Raw genomic sequence first — 5,836 nt, 5'->3', positions numbered from 1 at the left:
ACGGAGCTCCTCCACGCCTGAGCGCAGGGGTTCGGGACGCGCCGCGGCTCCGGCGGCGGAACCCGCCTCGAGCTCTCGGAAGGGACATTTCCCCGACGGCCATCTGGGGCCAGTGTGTTGCCCCCAGGCCCCCCGCACGAAGATCGCTCGCTTTGAAGACGCGACACCCTTAAAACAGTCGCGCTGCCCTCAGCAGAACTGCCCAGAAGCTTCCTCCGGGGAGGGGCGGAGAGGGGTGCGGGGAAGCCACAGGTGCGGGGAGGACGGGGTCCGCGGACACTGACCCTCTGTGGCCCGGGGGCACAGCGAACGCTTACGGGGAGCCTTCGTCGCGAGAGAGAATAAGACCGAGCCGCAGTCCTGGAAGAACCCCGCCGGGCAGTGCTCAGAAAGGGTTAAGGAAAACGCAGCACGTCGCCGAGGCTGTGAGCCTCGCCAGCGGGGGGAAAGCCGCCCAGAGCGCTGGCTCAGCCGGGCAGGACGGCCTGGCAGCGGTCGGTTCCAGGGGCGAGAAGCAGCAACCGGGGGAACACGGGAACCAAGAGTAATTAGGATTCTCTTGGAAGACAGGATTTGAGGTTGGAGCAGTGGACAAGGGCCAAACAAATTCCCTAATTGCCATGCTAGGTTTCTGACCTAACTGGGTTAATCACTCAGCATATTCTGGGGCCCTATTCTGAGCCCTAAAGTTGCAGCAGTGAGCAAAACCAATATCCCTGCCTTCGTGGAGTGTACGTGGTCGTTCTGATTCTATACATTGTCGTTAACCTCCAGAGCATATAGAGGTTAAATGCAGAGGTTCAGATCAGACCGGAGTGGGACTGACCTTGGGTCTTGTCCCCTCTCTTAGATGTGTGACTTTGAGTAAATCACTTAACCTCTGAGCCTCAAATTTTTATCACCTGTAAACTGTAGATTTTGTGTATGCCCGCTTCATAAGATTGTGAGGGTTTAATGGGTTGATATGTGTTCCTGATGTGTAGTAAGCATCATATACGTGCTAGCTTTTATAACTACACCAAATAGCAAAAATTCTTATATGTTGGTGAGCAGACAATCCAAACATGTCTGTACAAGTGCAGTCTGTTCTTATGTCACTTAATTCGGCAAAGGCTATCAAGTCATGGAGACAAAAAGATGAAGGAATGAGCCACAGCTTTGCCATCAAAGACTTCAAGGTCTTTTAGGGGAAACAGATGTAAGCAAATAGTGACAAGACTTAGGGCAGAGATAGAAGGGAGCTAGCTCCCTGTGGGAGGGAGAAATGTTAGAGAAACTGGAATTTCACTGACTTAGGTGTGTAGAAAGGGATTCCAAGCATACGAACAACGATGGGCCAAGGCGTGACTAACATTTCAAGTTTGAGGAACTCAAAGTTTAGTATGACAATTTGAGATGACTTTGGAGATGTGGATAGGACCCAATAACTCAGAAGTTAAAATGGGAGGGGGAAAGTTAAAATTGGGAGCAATTGAAAGGTTCTAAGGGTTTCAGTTCAGGATAGATTTGAGAGTTAAAACCAAGAGGCAGGAAAAGCACTTAGTAGACCCCTGCAATAGGAAAGCAGTGTCGATGCAATTAGGGCAATATGAGGAAGGAGAGGGAGAGACAGGTTCAGAAACACTTCGGGGATTAAATCAGCAAAATGGGCTTGGGTGGAACGAGAAGGGTCACGGTTGTGTCACCAGCTGAGACAGGGCACTTGGGCTGGAGCTGAATCGTTGGGATGCGGAACTACTTGGAACAACGTAACTATTTGAAGTCCCAGGCGTATTTTCCTGCAGGACAGTCTGATCGGATGCTGCAAGATCACCAGTTACCCGGTGACAAAGACAAAATTTAAACTTTCAAAGATCGACCAAGGAGTTGCATATTTCATTATGTAACAGTATAATAAAAATAAAAGATAACCCCAAAACGTTACAAAAATGTATATCCCAGACACTGGTCATTGTGCAAAACTACGTTTTTTGCTGTGGACAGCACAATAACTGTTACAAGAGATCAGGAGTGATAACAGGAGTTGTCCTTTGCAAGAGCCCTAGTGGTCCCTTTGTAACTTACACTGACATCCATGACAAATAGTGTTCCAAGATTTGAAATAGACTCAGATTTCTGACCAGGCAGAATGCCTTCCCCATTCAATTCTCAGGTGACAGAGACCCAGACTTGACTCCCGTTTATGCCAGGGAAGAGGGTAAGCTGCCCATCAGCAACCGCCAGAAGTGGCCAACAAGGCGGGAGTCATATCTCTGTCCCTCACACCTGAATCCAAGCCGTTCTGAACGCACACACTGAGGTTAGCTTTCGGGTAAATGGAAATAACGAATTTCGCCACAGGAAAGCTATGCAGAGAGCTAAGTCATCAAAAAGTTGCTTGGTAGGCAAGGGCTGGAAGATCTTAATGGCTGGTGACATCATTTATGATGCTGTCACTCATCTCCAATGTAAGGGAACTATAATGTTTTAGTACTTAGCAAGCAACCCCTCTCCAGGATAAATATGGATTCTCACAACAGCTCTTAGGTGCCGTTAACACACTCTTAACACACTCGCTTTACAGCTGAGAAAGCTGAGGCCCAGAGGGATTGAGTAGGGCCCAAGGGCGCCTAGCCAGCCTACAAGCCAGGTTGGGATGGTACTACCTCAGGCTGAACACAAGCACTGAAATTTTTTTCCTCTCACCACATTTCATGAAGGAGGAAATCAGCCTGAAAAGTCAGGGACTTACACAAAATCACACAGCTAGCTCATGAGAGAGCTGAAATTTGAAAATGTATGTCGTAAATATACGTACGATCTCATTTGTCACAGGCGAGTGTGTGACAAGAAGAAGTTGCATAAGGATGAAAAATCTTAAAGAAAAAAAATTCACTGGGGCCTTCCAAGTCAACACGAGTCCCAAAAGCGTTAAGTGTGAAAAGCATATCAGAAAAAGGGAGAAAACCAGTCTGCTTCCCACAATTCAGATAGGAGAGTGGTCAAAAATGAGAATTAAAGAAAGCTAAGCAGAGTCGGGCCTGGTTAGTACTCGGATAGGAGACCACCTAGGAAGACCAGGTGCTGTAGGCGTAAAAAAAAAAAAAAAAAGAGGATTAAAGAGTAGATAAGGGTCAACTTTGAAAGTTTGAAAAATAAGAAAAATATATGAGCCGTGGAGATCATGCAAAGAAAATTATATACATAATTCAAATTCTAATATCAGTATGTTCATGCAAATGTATATTAACTGAATTAAGGTTCATCCAGCTGGCGTTGTTCATGCATGCACAATATCAGCATAGTTATAAGGGATATAAAAAAAAGTAGGTGACGTCAGACCTACAGAAGAGTGATACCACAAAACCGAATCAGTACATGGAGGTGAAATTAAATGCCCACAAAACCTGCATCATTTCATTCAGCAAAAATTGTATCGAAAGCCTGTAAGGCAGGCACTATGTGGTAAACACTGGCTTCCATCCAACGAATCTCCCAGAAAGAGAAGAGCTAAATGAAAGAAAAAAAATAAATGAAGCTATCTGATTTTTTAAGCCCTCAGTCACTGGTAGACCTTGCATCTAATTCCTGGACCCCCCCCACTTCCACCTCCTGGCCGTGTCATCTTTCCCTCAGGACCTTTTCTCTCTTGAAGTCTAACCCAGCCAGCTGTCCCCTTGTCACTACTTGTCCCTGCCTCCCTCGGCAAATTGTTTCCACATTTATCTCTTCCTCTCGAACCTTTTTGCCTCTCCCTTGTCGCTCCTGACGCTGTGTGCTCCCACGGTGCGGGCATTGGCCCGTATCTGTCTCCAAAGTCTCACCAGTTGTTCCTTTGCAGAGTTTCTCGCGGCTCTGGAGAAAACAGAGTGGTGGACAAGACCTTGAGGACCTGGGAGCTAGAATCGGAATATGTCTGTGTTGGAACACCACTTACTTCTACCACTTTCCGTGGTTCAGTGTTTGTTTTGGGGTTTTGCTGGTATTAGTTAAAATGGAAATAACAACCAATATATTGAAGGTTTCTATACCCCAGACACTAGGCTAAAGCATTTACGTGTCTTATTTAATGCTCGTGAGAATCCATGAGTAGTTCGTGAGCATCAACCAGAGAGAATGCTATAAAGCTCTTTGAACAATGCCCGGCTCTCAACATGGTGCCATTATATAAAAATGGTTAGTTTTCTGTCAGTTCTCTCAGTCAACAGACAGCCTCTTCAAAGGTCCCCCAGACTCCCTACCCAGTTAATCCTCTCGCTTTTAAATTTCCTTAAGAATAATTTAACCCATTCTCTATTCCAGCCTTTGTTTCCTGTCACCTAAACCAAACTCTTGGCTTCATCTTTGAAAGCTGTGCCCCCCGCCCCGCCCTGCCCCGCCAGCTTCCTCCCCAGGCCAGCGACAGCACTACTGAGTGGGGCTCTCTTGACCCGGGGTTTCATCAGGTAGGGGGCCCCAGCGGGAGATGGGAGGGTAGGAGAAGGGGAGGGGCTGTTTCTATTTTCCCAGCTCCCTTCCTACCAAGCCACAGGTTGCTGGTGGCCGCCATTGCTCTACTGAAGGCCACAGTTCATGATGGACAGCCCTCCATTGCAGAGACCCTTTCTGGGTTTTAACACCCCCACTCCCCATCCCCAGCCCCTCTGGGCCTGAGCTTCCCCGTCCCCCCTCTCTCTGCCCACATCCTTGTGCATAGTAGCACCGTTAACTCTCCTCGGTCATCCCAATGGATTTGCCTTCTGTTTGCTTCCAGAATTCTACAGGCACCAAAGCTCTCCATAAGGACACCTACACGCTCACTGTCCCCTGTTGCTGTCCAGAGCACCCCATCTCCAGGTCTCCCTCATATTTCTTCCTGTCTGTATACATCTTGTCCTCTATCTCGGAAGGACCCACCTAGGTCCCTAAAGTCCTTCCTTCACAAAACTTTCCCTGTTCTCTTTTCAAAAATCTTAGAATCATCTCTTTTAATCACACTGGTCTATCAGTAATCCCCGATGAGCCCACCTTCAGAATATACCTAGAATCTAACCACTTCTCCCCTGGATGAGCAAGGCGACCTCCTAAAAGTCTTCCTGCTCTTGTCTTTTCCCGCTACCACCTGTTTTCAACAGGCAGCTGGAAGGACCCTGTCAAAATCCAAAACTCAGACCTGTCCTTTGTCAGTACCCACCGATGGCTTCCATCTGACCCACGAGCCCCAGGTCCTACAAGGCCCCGATGCGCTGGCCTGTCCGGCACTTCTCTGACTTCTTTGTCTCACTGTTCTCCCGTCCTCTCACTCCGCTCCAGCCCCACTGGCCACCTCGATGGTCCCCAGACTAGCCAGGCACATACTCGGGGTTCCTTCTACCAGGAATGCTCTTCCCCGCCCGGCTCAGCCCCCACCTCCTTTCAGTCTTGGTTGAAACATGTTTTCAGTGAGACCAGCCCTGACTACTCAAAATACCCTAAATAAGAGTAAAGGCTACTCTGTTCCCCCACTTCGCTTTCTCCTTCCTGCGTCCTTTTGCTCTGTAGCATCTTTATCCTTCTAACCCATCGTTTGTGCTTCTTGCCTGCCTCCTCCCACTCGTAAGGCAGGCAGGGATGCATGTTTTGCTCTCTGATATGTCTCTACAGCCACAATACATAGTTGTTGGATGTTTAACGAAAAATTCACCAACAAGACAGGCCCTCAAATATGAGACAGTTATGCTCTCAACATTCATCCATAAATTTTTTGGCCGAAGTGCTGGTTTAATCCAAGCACAGCCCGCAAAACCCTGATGGCCCATAACATGCCTGGAGATGGGGCCCCACACAGGTCACAGGGCTGCCATGGGAACAAGGCTAGCAGAGATAGGACTGGAGGGCC

The sequence above is a fragment of the Pteropus alecto genome, unplaced genomic scaffold (assembly GCF_000325575.1).
Source record: "Pteropus alecto unplaced genomic scaffold, ASM32557v1 scaffold97, whole genome shotgun sequence".
NCBI classification, from domain to species: domain Eukaryota; kingdom Metazoa; phylum Chordata; class Mammalia; order Chiroptera; family Pteropodidae; genus Pteropus; species Pteropus alecto.
This window is presented reverse-complemented; position numbering follows the sequence as displayed.